We start from the raw sequence: 12416 nt of genomic DNA, 5'->3' as shown, positions 1-12416 counted from the left end.
CGACTTCTGGGCTGAAGCCAACTTCTGTCTATTGGGGGGCGGGCAGCTGGAGAAAGGCAGGATGGTCTGATAGGTCTGGCCGTGCCTCCGGAGGACAAGATGGCCGCCTCCAAAGAGGGCCACTTACCTAGCCCAATACAAGTCCTGGGTTAAGAGATCCTTCAGGGTTTGACAGGAACATTCATATGCATGGGGCAGGGGAACAGGTCCTATCACATTCATGCTGCCTTTTTTAGCTCCCTTTAGCGACACAGGGCTTGGGGCAGTTATTAAGCCATCCTGGAGAGGGCCGTCATAACTAACAGCTAGGCCTGGCCCTTTGGTGGCTGCTTGTTAGAGCCGGCGTCCCGATCCCATAGCCAAAGGTGGGACCGTCCTGCGGGTGACAGTCCCAGAGACTCGTTGCCGTCTGGAGAGGGACGCTGAGCCGGAATTCCCCTGCTCTGGCCAATGGGATCCAGGCCAAGCTTGCCCCCACTGGGAGTCCCCTTTGGCACCCCATTTCGGGGCTGTGTTCAGGGACCGTGGTGTCCTGTCCCTTTCTGTTCACCTGTCCCCTTAGCAGTTAGTGTCTCCTTTACTATACACACAATCCCTCAGGTTTGTGGCTCACTGGTTTCTAGGGTAGAAGAGCCATCCAGAAAAGCTAGCGATAGGCATCAGGCAGAGAGCAGCTAAAGGGCAGCAGAATGCTGGCCGTGCTCTGCAGGGAGCTGTAGAATGGGGCCCCTCAATTCCTATAGGGTCAGTTGGGTGCTGCCATAATCCAAGGTTAACAAGGTCACCGCCAAGCTGTTCTCAGCTCATTGCACTTTAGCACCCCCTACTGGTTCATTGGCAGCAGCCCCTGGGTTCTGGGATGAGAGAGCAGCGATTCCGAGGCAGATTTGTAGTAAACTGCGTCAGCCAGCATGGAACAGTCTCTGCAGGGTGTCTCAGACAGCAGGGGTTTTGCTGCCAAGTGAGCTTGTCTGGCATGCGCGTATTAGACAGGGGAGGGGAATAGAACTGAGCACACAAGAACAATAGAACACAAGGCGATAAGGCACTTTCCCCTACTTCCTGTCCTGGCTGGTAGTGTTGGGGGTTGTTGAATGGCTGCAGTTAAACCCCAGAGTCAGCTGCATTCCAGAAGCAGGTGGGATCCCTACATTGCTCAAGAGGTTTGTGCAAACCATGGAGGCCTTGCAAAACTTACCGGACACTTACTGACCAGATTTGGGGATGCAAGGCTCAGGACAATGGACTCTTCAGCTCCTGTTTATCCCTGAATATTGGAGATAGGGTTGTCTAGCCCTCCCCAAGTCTAGTTTTCCTGGGTCTTTCTCCACTGTGACCAGCTCAGTGCCTGCACCATGATTATCAGCTTCATGGCGGCCCATAGGATTGGAGTCTTGTGTTCATTCCACCACTGCTGCTTGGGAAAAGCAGAAGCAGAAGCAGAAGAGGCGGCGCGCTGCCCGTCTGCAGACTCAGGAAGACAGTCAGCACTGCATCAGGCCAAATGGCATCTCTGCTTCAAAGGCCGTGCCTTTAACTTGGGCTCAGATGTTTAAAGTTGGTGTAAGTGAGATTTTACACATCCTGAGATCAGACTTTTTTCCACATCTTTGTAATCAACGAAAATAGTTGTTTTTTTTAAAAATCCCTGTGATGCTCTGTACCTCGGGGGAACACCCAACACCCCCATGTTCATCCTTATAAAATGATTGTGTGGTATGCAAAGTTTGTCATGTTGCGTGTCTTCGGAAGGCTCCTAATGCCCTGAGCATGGTTGTTATAGTGATTGATTGTTACAGTAATGTTGCAGTAAGGTTATAGGTTATAATTTCATGTATATAGTTATGAGGCTGAAAATGTATCCTCATGGCTTAAAGCAAGCCCAGGCAAAAACTCTCCAAGAGCAGAGAGGCAGTTCACGCCGCCTCGTCAGGGCATGGATGGGACAAACCCAGGCCAGCTTTACAAGGAACAATGGACACTGGCTTAGGCAGCAACAAAAGAATCGGTTAGACCAGGAGTGGCCAACCTGAGCCTGAGAAGGAGCCAGAATTTACCAATGTACATTGCCAAAGAGCCATAGTAATATGTCAGCAGCCCCCCTCCATCAGCTTCCCCCCCGCCCCCGCTCCCAGCACCTCCCACTCACTGGCAGCCCCACTGATCAGCACCTCCCCCTCCTTCCCCGCACCTCCTGATCAGCTGTTTCGTGGCATGCAGGAGGCTCTGGGAGGGAGGGGGAAGAGCGAGGGCATGGCAGGCTCAGGGGAGGGGGCAGGAAGGGATGGAGCGGGGGCAGGACCTGTGGCAGAGCCAAGGGTTAAGCAGTGAGCACCTCCCCCCCCACACCACATTGGAAAGTTGGCGCCTGCAGCTCCAGCCCCGGAGTCAGTGCCTAGACAAGGAGCCGCATATTAACTCCGGAGCCACAGGTTGGCCACCCCTGTGTTAGACCCCTTCCTTTGGGTAGTTTGGGACTGCGAGGAGGTAATGCTCACCTGACTCTGAAGGGGGGGGGCAAAGCCAAGAGGAAAGAAAGGACATGATAAAAGGGAGAGACGTTTGCCATGCGCTCTCTCTCTCGACTGAAGCGCTGATCAAAGGGGAGAGCCTGGCTGAAGGGCAACCAGCCAGCCTGTAGCGAGAAGAATCTAAGTTTGTAAGGACGTTGAAAGTGTTAAGATCAGCTTAGAAGGCATTTTGCTTTTATTTCATTTGACCAAATTGGACTTGTTATGCTTTGACTTATGCTAATTTAAAATCAATCTTTATAGTTAATAAATCTGTTTATTCTACCCGAAGCAGTGCGTTTGGTCTGCAGTGTGTCCGAGACTCCCTTGGGATAACAAGACTGGTACATATCAATTTCTTTGTTAAATTGACGAACTTACATAAGCTTGCAGCGTCCAGCGGGCATAACTGGGCACTGCAAGACGGAGGTTCCTAGGGTTGTGTCTGGGGCCGGAGATATTGGCTAGTGTCATTCGGTTGCACAATCCAAGAAGCAGCTTCCATGCCAGAGGCTGTGCGTGACCAGCCCAGGAGTGGGGGTGCTCACAGCAGAGCAGGGTAAGCCTGGTTCCCAGAGTCGAGGATTGGAGTGACCTAGCAGATTCCCGGTCCCAATAACACCAGAGGGGAATGTCACAATCCCCCAACAGCATTTGTGGCCCAAACAAGAACCTGAAAGTGAAACAGATTTTGCCAATTCTCATTGTCCAAGGCCAGAGAAATGCAGGCGACAAATTAGTGACAAGCCGCCAGCTAAGTTGAAAGGGCCGCTGTCAATTGAAACGGCATTACAAACGCCCCCTCTCCTCAGCGCTCGAGAACAGCCGCTGTGCGCTCACGCTGGCAAGGCCTGGCTCTCCAGAATCTCCGCTTTCGCTTGAATATCGCAAGCAAGACTGGAGCTGTCACGGTTGTGGAGAAACACTCAGCTCCCGTGGGTGAGGTGAACTGATGCAGAGATGAGGCTGCACAGAGCCTGGAACACTGGCCCTGAGAGATGTGAGCTGCCCCCTTCATCTCCCTCGGTGGCTGACTCAGATGCCCAGTGATCGTTTAAATGTCAGCGCTGTTACCTGTTGTGTTTCTCATGCAAGAAAGGAGAAAGGAGTCCCGGATCTAGACAGTCTTCTGTGAGTGACTTAATCCATGTGTAAGGGGACAACAGCCCCCTTACTACGACTCAGGGGGGGGTGTTTTGGTTGCTAGCTCCCAGCACCAAAAGAAAGGGGGAGGGTCGACGGGAAATCAGGACCCTGAGACTGACAGTCCCCAGGAACAATGGGGAGAGGCCAATGCCCCAGATCAGCCTGATTGACAGGGCGGGCAGGATAATCAGACAGTCAGGAGGCCGGGGGTCCCATCCGCCGGGTGAGCTGGAATTACCTGGGTCAGACAGAGTGGGGCCGAGCTAAGGAGAGAGCAGGGATCCGAGCTGATCTGGGGAGCAAAGCCGGACCAGACAAGCAGCCCAAGAAGTAGGTCAGAGCTGGGAGCAGCAGCCGTGCTGAGGCCGGCTGGAGCTGGGGCTGGAGCCGTCCGGAGCCGGGTGTGGTGAGCAGCTGGGGAGAGTGAGGGGGACCCTGGGCAGCGGGCCAAGTGCAGAGAGACGCCCCCAGCCAAGAGGCCCTGCAGGCCAGACTTGGAGGGGGATCGTAACCCCGATGGGGCGGGAGCGATGCTGGGAAGAAGAATCCTGCCACCTGCCTGCGGGCGTGTGGCCACCCTCAGAGCAAGTGTCCGACCCGCAGCGTCCCTGCAGCACGGCCAGGGCCTGGGCAGGGGCCTGGGCCGTGAGGAACGGACGGTGAACTGCCCTGACATCCCAGAGACGCTGGCTGTGACGTCCCCGGGCCACAGAGCAGGTGACGGGTTTTCCTTTAACCTTTCCCATGTTTTCCTTATTTTTTTTAATTGGTTGCTGTTTAATACATTGTATTTGCTTTGAGCTGTATGCCATGATCAGTGGGTCAGGGAAGCGTCCAGTGCAGAGAGAGCACCCCGGCGTGGGGACACCCGAGCCCCTGCCCAAAGTGACCACGACAAGGTTGGGGGGTTGAGCCCCCCCTGGAATCCTAGGCCCAGCCTTGTTGGGGTTACGAGGGCTCTGCCGCGTGGGAGGGAGGAAGGGGAGCCCTCGAGGTCAGGCCGGCCTCTGGGTAAAGGGAGTGGGAGCGGGGACTCGGATCCTTTCACTAGCCAATTCCACCGAGGCATGTCTAAGCCCAGGAAAGTTCCCGTGACCATTCCCCCGCTTACACGTGCACGTTCTCGGGCCCTGGTCTCAGCTGGGGCAAGTACAAGTAATAATAATGCAAGATAGGGCCCAGCTCGGGCTCCCCCGAAATCCACAAAACTCCCACCGAGCCCCGCAGCCACCTAAACTCCCTCTGCGCTTACGCGTCTGGCGTAAAATGTTCCTGCCCCTGGGCACGTGCGTAGTTGCCTCTCTCTAGGCACCCGGACGCCCGTCTCCTGCCTGAGCCCCAGAGCGGGTCCCAAGCCAAGGGGAGATGGGTGTTCGGACCCCTACGTCACATGCAGGCCCCGCTCTGATAGGTGCACTTGGACCCTGCTTCCCCAGTCGGGTCCTGTTCCAATCCTGGCCAGAGGAGGAGACCCTAGTGCCGGCCTTCTAACTGTGAGCCCAGGGGTTGGGGCATGTGTGTGACCCAGGTTCAATCCCCCCTCACCAGAGCATGCACCAACCGCTGGGTGATGGGCCACCCTCCTGGGAGGTTCCCTCGGACACTCCCGTTGAAGCTGTTCCATGGTGGGTAAGAGTGATTGGAGCAGGGGAAATGGACCTGGGGTCTCCCACTTGCCTGGTGGGTTCCCTCATCGCTGGGCTAGAGTCAGTCCCACGCTCTGGCCCGCTGTGGATAAATATTTTGGGCCGGACTCCGGGGTTGGAGCACCCTGCTGAGACAGGGCGGATCCCTGCTCAAATCTTTTCTCCCTCTCTGGCGGAGGGGAGAATGGAACCGGGGTTTCCCACAGCCCAGGGGAGTGCTCTAACCGCTGGGCTAAAGGAACCACCTTCTCCAGGGCCATGCTTAGGATTTACGGGGCCCTCCGCAGTATTATTAAACTTATGCCCCTACGCCGGTGCATTCGGCTCTGTGAATACGACCCCTGCCTTCTGCCTAGTAAGGAGACTGCAGCGCGTGCTGGATGTGCAGGAGCCCACGCGCTCTTATCTGCTGTCCTGGCCATAGGCGCAGACTCTGTGGGTGGGTGCTCCGGGCCTGGAGCACCCACAGGGAAAATTTAGTGGGTGCAGAGCACCCACCGGTGCCAAGCTCCCTCCCTCTGCCCCCCTCCCCCCACGCCTCTTGTGTGCCAGCGGCCCTGCACTTACCAACTCCTCCCGCTCCCTCCCAGCGCTTTCGGGGCACCGCGAACAGCTGATTTGCGGGGTTCTAGCTCCATGAGGGAGAGAGAGGAGCGGGGACAGGGCACGCTCGGGGGAAGAAGCGGGATGGGGTGGAGTAGGGGAGGGAAGAGGCGGGGTGGGGGCTGGAGGGAAGAAGTGGAGTGGGGGCGGGGCCTGAAGCGGAGGCAGGGTCAAGCACCCCCTGGCAAGGTGAGAAGTTGGCACTTATGGTCCCGGTGGTGCCCCACATTTTCGGGTGCCCTATGCAGCCACGTATGCTGCATCTACCCAAGGACGACCCTGGCCTTCGCCTCTGTTCATTTTGTGTGGCACGAGACAGGCACACAAGGCACCTTCGCCATTACAGCCCAAGAGAGGGGGTCCCGTTCACGGATCTAGGTACCTCCTTGGTGCTCAGACTTAGGCACCAATCTTCCAGAGAGGGGCGGGCAGGGCTTATCACACACTACTCGCTTAGGCTTCCCACCAAGCACCCTGGTTCGGTGGATTGCGTTCCTGGCCACCTGTCTCTCCCCGTCCATAGGCTAGCGAGCCTCGGCGTCTAGCTCGGCTTTGCGAATCCCGGAGCGTCGCTGTGGTTGTCCAGGCGCTGTGACACCCAGTGTTGCAAAGCCTAAGTCCCTTTGCGGGTCCCACCCTAACTGACTAGCCCAAGGTCACAGGGAAAGTCTGCAGCAGAGCAGGGAATTGAGGACTCCAGCCATTGGACCTTCCTTCCTCTCCTTCTGCTTGTGTCACTTCCTTAGTCCTCCACTGCCTGCCAAAGGCCTGCCAGAGAAAGTTCAGCTGGACCTGACGCTTCAAACCCCAAATAAACTTTAGTGCGCCCCCATCCTTAAAGGAAATCAAAACAGACTTTGAAGCCATCTTTGTGGCTCCTAAAGCACCCGGGAAAGGGGACTGACAACCCAGGGGCTTGCTTTGCAACTCATCTTTATAGCCAGAATAACCGTAAGGCCTGGTTTTCAGACGCGCCAAGCGCTTGCAGCTGCAAGGGGAGCTACTGGTGCACAGCACCTCTCACAACCAGGCTTTGAGTGGGGTGAAAAAATCTTGTCACGCTCAGAAGGGGGGGGGAATGCTGTGAGAGTCCATCGATGAAACAATGGGACTCTGTATGCAAGGGGCGGGAAGGCGGCTGCTAGGCAACGAGGGAGGGAGAGGCAGACGTGGGCGTGTGGCTGCCACGGGAGAGGATTGGCAGTGGTGCAAACCAGTGGCGGAGGAAGGGCCCACAAGTCAGATCCCTGGATGTGGAATTTCCTGGGGCATCAGCCTCGCTAGGCATCGTTCCTTGCCATCCTCACCCGACGGCGACCAGCTCCCGGTGCGGACGCTCTCATCCCAGAATAAGAGTTCCCTTCTCTGGTTTCGCTCAATCCACTTCCATCTATCCTGCAATAGCTCTTCTGGTCAATTGCCCCATGTTAGACAAGCCCCAGTATCATTCTACTGGTATCATCTCTAGTGTGGACACAGTTATAGTGCTATAGAAGTGCCTTATACCAGGTGCCTTATTCCTCTTCCCGGAGGGGAGTGGCTAGACCAGCATACACCGGTATAACTGTCTGCGCAAGATGGGTTGTGCTGTTTAATGCACCTGCTCTAATTAAAGTGGGACTGATTCTGTATGCGGGCAAGGCCTTAGGAGCTGATCTTGTGCCACTGACGTCAAAGGGTTCGCTTGACTGGGTGCAGGAGCCGACCCTTAGCTCCTGCCCAGCGAGCGATCCCCTCGGAGTGAGGGAGCCTCCACGCTTGTGCGGCGTTTGCACACACGTCAGTCGGAGGACTTGGCCAGACAAGGAGTCAGCGCACAGCCAGCTGGGGTGTGAGTCTCCCGCACAATGGCTTCCACGCGGACCCAGCAGCCGGTCCCTCGTGCGCTTGGACGTAGTGCGCTTTGAAACGGGAACCAGTCTTCTGTCAACCCACCTGCGTCTTCACTGGGGGGTTGGATCCGCACGGCCACAGCGCGCCGGGGTGGGGATTTTCACATCCCTGGGGACATAACTTCGGTGACCCACATTTTAAGTGTTGACCAGGCCTAAGAGCATCCACACCGGGATGTAATGTGGTTTAACTAACCTGTTTTAAAAGTTAATTCGAATGGACTTGGCTGAGTGCCCCGTGTAGACAAGGCCAGGCCAGCGAGAAGGGGACAGAGAGCCTTGCTGGGGAAGCTGGTAGCAAGCTCCCCACCCCCCGGCTGGGTGACACCAGTAAAAGGTGTTGGGAGGCGGTTGCCTGATTGGGGATGGGTGTTAGCCAGACGACGTAGAGCCTGACAGAAGGATCAAGGATCGAAGGGTCCTCTCCATTCCTGAAGCTGCTGGCTCCGACCCAGGGCAAGTTAGAGCAACCCCGAGGTTCCTCCTTATTTGTGCCCTGCCTCAGTGGGCCCGTACAGCATGGACAAACAGCCCAAGTGTCACAGGCTGGCCATGCGTCCTCAGGCCTCCAGGACATGTTGTTCAGAGCCGCCCCAACCCCGAGGGCATTCCCGAGGTGGGGGCTTCGAGCTGCAAAGGGACCACGGAGCATGACGAATCCCGCAAGCTGCTACAGAGGAGAACTCATTCAGTATGAGCCCTGCTGGCTCCGGCTCTGGGATCTCCCATCAAATAGCTTCCAGTCAGGCCGAGATGCTGCCGGAGAAGGTTTGGTAGAGGCAGTATTGGAACAGCGCCCCCTAGTGGACATGCAGCCAAGCAAGAGAGTCCTTTTACTCATGTAGCTAACACCAGTGTCTCAGACAAAATAACTGGCGCTGACTGAAAAAATTTTGACGGACCATTCTGCCATCGGAAAATGGAGTTTGGTCAAAAGGACATAAAAAGGTTGTTACAACGAGGAGGGAGAAAAATGGTTCTTCTTAACCTCTGAGGATAGGACAAGAAACAATGGGCTTAAATTGCAGCAAGGGAGGTCTAGGTTGGACATTAGGAAAAACTTCCTAACTGTCAGGGTGGTGAAGCACTGGAATAAATTGCCTGGGGAGGTTGTGGAATCTCCATCATTGGGGATTTTTAAGACAAACACCCGTCAGGGATGGTCTACATAATACTGAGTCCTGCCTCGAGTGCAGGGGACTGGACTAGCCGACCTCTTGAGGCCCCTTCCAGTCCTACGATTCCATGAAAATCTAAACGTTTTGCGGGAATGTGTCAATTTTGAAGACATTTTCCACGTGAAAAGGACTAAACAAACCCTTTAGAGTTTCTCCTTTCGATTACGTCAAAACGTTTTGTTTCTATGCGGCAAAAAGGTTTCGTTTCAACTTTATTGTCTGGCTTCATTTTGTTTCAGTTCTAATATGAACTGTTGATATTAATGTTCACGATCTCACCGCTGACCCAGTGGCTTACTAATGATGACATGGTATTGTCTTTTATGCCCTCGACATGCTATTTAATATTTTCTCTTACAGTGGTTGTAGTCACATTATCGAAAGGAAATGCTCCTACCCCCATGGAAATGAAACGTTTCAACGGCACAAAATGGGTCAGAATCGACATTTTGGGGAATTTTCAGCCCATGGACAATTTTGGAAACGGCATTTTCTGCAGCAGGGAGATTCCCTTTGCCAGCCAGCTGTAGAAATTAGCTGTACTAGTAAAAGGACTATTTTGCTGGTATAATTGTGTCTACACTCGGGCTTTTGCTGGTATAAACAGGTCATTAAAAAGTCCCCCTCCCCCAACCGGCATTGCTTTGCTGGCAAAAGTTTTAGCATGGCCCCAGCCTGCCTCAGTTTCCATGTTGGTGGCCGCAGACAAGTCCCTGTTCGTAGCTTGGGTACAATTGCCGTGAGCTGAGAAGCGGCAGGGCCCCCAGCACCATGATCCCCCACAGGGATGTCCTGCTAGCCCACACACTCCCGGCGCTTCGCCCTCCCACAGGCAGGAAAGGCTGCGGCTGGGAGGGGAAGTCACTCGCTCTGCTTTCGTCAGGGCTGGCTGCCTCCAGAAGCAGAGTTCAGGCAGGTCCCAGGGCCCAAGATGTGAACGTCTCCGAGACGTCACTAACTCCCTCGAAAGATAAGGAGCCAGGAAAGGAGAGCGGGACTCTGCTTTTCTGGAGCAGCAGTTTGACAACGCCCGAGCGGTCAGTAAATATCATTGCCACTCATTTTCCAGATGGATAAACTGAGGCCCGTTGATTTTTCTCAAGGTCCCGTGGTGGCTCAGAGTCAGGACTAGAACCCAGGAGTCCCGACGCCCAGCTCACTCCTCTAACTGCTAGCCCCCCCGTCTCCACCCATAGCCAGAATCCTGGACTCCCAGGCCACTGCTCTAACCACTAGACTTGCATCCTCTCTTTGTCCAGAAAGCAGAGAGAGAGAGAGGGGCTGTATACCAAGGGCACAAGAAGGCAAAGCGGGTGGTGCTGGTTTTCTAAACAGGCTCTGATGTGTCCATTGGAGTTTTGTGGGTGTTCAGGGACGGGACCCGTCGATCCAAGCCCCATGTATCGAGCACTAGGACAGGGTGTGGCTGCCTTGTCAGCTTAGCAGCTGCAGGTTATGGCCGCAGTGTTAGGTCCTGCTGAAGGGGAGAGCTATGAGGTTACTGACAGGAGCCCACCAACAAAGCCCCATGCCATGAAGGAGAACATGGGTCTTCCTTGCCCGTGGCTGTGGGGATCTGGAGGAAACCCACACCATGGTTCCAGTTTAGGACCGAGAGGGAAAGAGCCAGGACAATTCTTTAATCCAAACCAGATTTGAGTGGCTAGTTTCACCTTGTCAGCCATTGACCCCCAGGGCAAAGCAAGTGTCAAACAATGTCAGATCAGAACTGTTGCCTCCTGCACTCACGTTGCCCTGGGGTCACTGACTGCACAGGGAGCAGGGCAATGGTGGTATCACCAACCCTCATGATTCAATCACCAGCCCTCGTGCTCTATGGGGTTTTTCTTAAAGCCCCAGCTCCTGGAGTCATGAGAATTTGGGCACTATTATAGTTTACACCAGATGAGGCTCCGCCCCTAGGTTTCTAGCCTTCCTGGCTGTGGACAATGGAATTGGCACGCAGCCTAAAGGAAAATAAAACGAACCCCAAATGGCTTTTAAAAAGAAAAGAAAAAAATCTCATGATTTTTGAACCGTTGGGGCAGGTAAAGCTGCACACACCCAGCTGCTGTGTTGGAAACTTGCAGGGAGCCTGAGGCTTGTGCCTTAATTTACATATACATTTGCATTAAAAATAAACTCTTCCAGCCCTGCCCTCCTCTCTTCACTGATGGAGAAGCAGATCGCCGTCCCTGGCTCTCAGCTCCAGGCTGTGTAAGCGTAGCCCACTGGCTGGGTTTTAGCTGCTGCTCTGTGCCTGAGCCTTGGAGGATCGGAGCCCGCCTCTTGCCCAAGCTGTGGTAGCGCCTGCTTTTGGGTGGTGGTAGCGCTGCCACCCCTCCCTTCAATCCCTGGGGTGTCAGCCACCCACATGGACGTGGGGAGAGGCTGCAGCTATCACCAGCTTGGAAGGCAGGGCTGCCAGGGAATTGCAAACCGCAGCAGGCTTCCGGCCTGGCTGAGTGAAGGAATAGCGTCACTGGGAAATCCAGGCATTCCTGGCCCTCATGCAAAGATCACCACAAACCCTGCAGCCGGTCGCCTTTGTTCTCCCCTTGCAGCGACAGAGATGGGGAATCCTCCAGGCCGGGTCCGCCAGTGTTATTCACCAGAACACCCCACTTAGACTCAGGATACCTGGGCTCTGATCCTGACGCTGCTCGCAGGGCACGTCCCCTCCCTTTGCCTCGGTTTCTCCATCGGTAGAATAGGCACCAGCTTTGTAAAACACCTGGAGATCTCTGGGTGAAAGGTGCTAGGTAAGGAGAACTTGAGAACGAATTCAGCAAGGGGCGATGGCCAGCCTGGAGTTGTACCAGCTTCTCCCTAGTCACCTCTGTCCTGACCTGCAGCACTCACTGCTTATTCGCTCCTCAGCCTTTCTTGCTCAAGGACTCAGTGGGTGTGTGGAGCAGCGAGCCCCAATTCACTGAGGCAGGATTTGAACTCAGCCCCCTAGGGGTGAAGCAGGAATGCATAGACACATGGTGCTAAGCGCCTTATGCTCCAGCCGGTATGTAATGGTGAAACAGTGCACTGTTATATTGATAACTCTGTCTCTCAGCAGGGTAGCATGAGTGCCCATGAAAAGTCGTAATGACTGCCCTCTACTGGATGGATTCCGTACTGCTCAGGTGTGTGTCATAGGCCCTGCAGGGACAGCAGCAAATGGAGATTTTCCTTTAATTCAAGTGGCAGAGGCTTGTGCACTTGGGGCCCGATTGAAGTCAATGGGTGCTGGATTGGTCCTTTAGAGCAGACGTATCCTGGGTTCTTTCCCCAGCATTGCTGTGACATGCTTTGGTGGATATGGATTTATTACAATATATACTTTGACCAAACAATCTTGAGTGCTGTAGCCCTCCCAGGGTATGTGCTTAATAATGTTTAAAGGGCCATTCTCACACTGACATTATATTTTAGAATTGCCATTACTTA

The sequence above is a fragment of the Trachemys scripta genome, chromosome 22 (assembly GCF_013100865.1).
Source record: "Trachemys scripta elegans isolate TJP31775 chromosome 22, CAS_Tse_1.0, whole genome shotgun sequence".
NCBI lineage: Eukaryota > Metazoa > Chordata > Testudines > Emydidae > Trachemys > Trachemys scripta.
The sequence above is the reverse complement of the archived record's forward strand: the minus strand, read 5'-3'. Positions refer to the sequence as shown.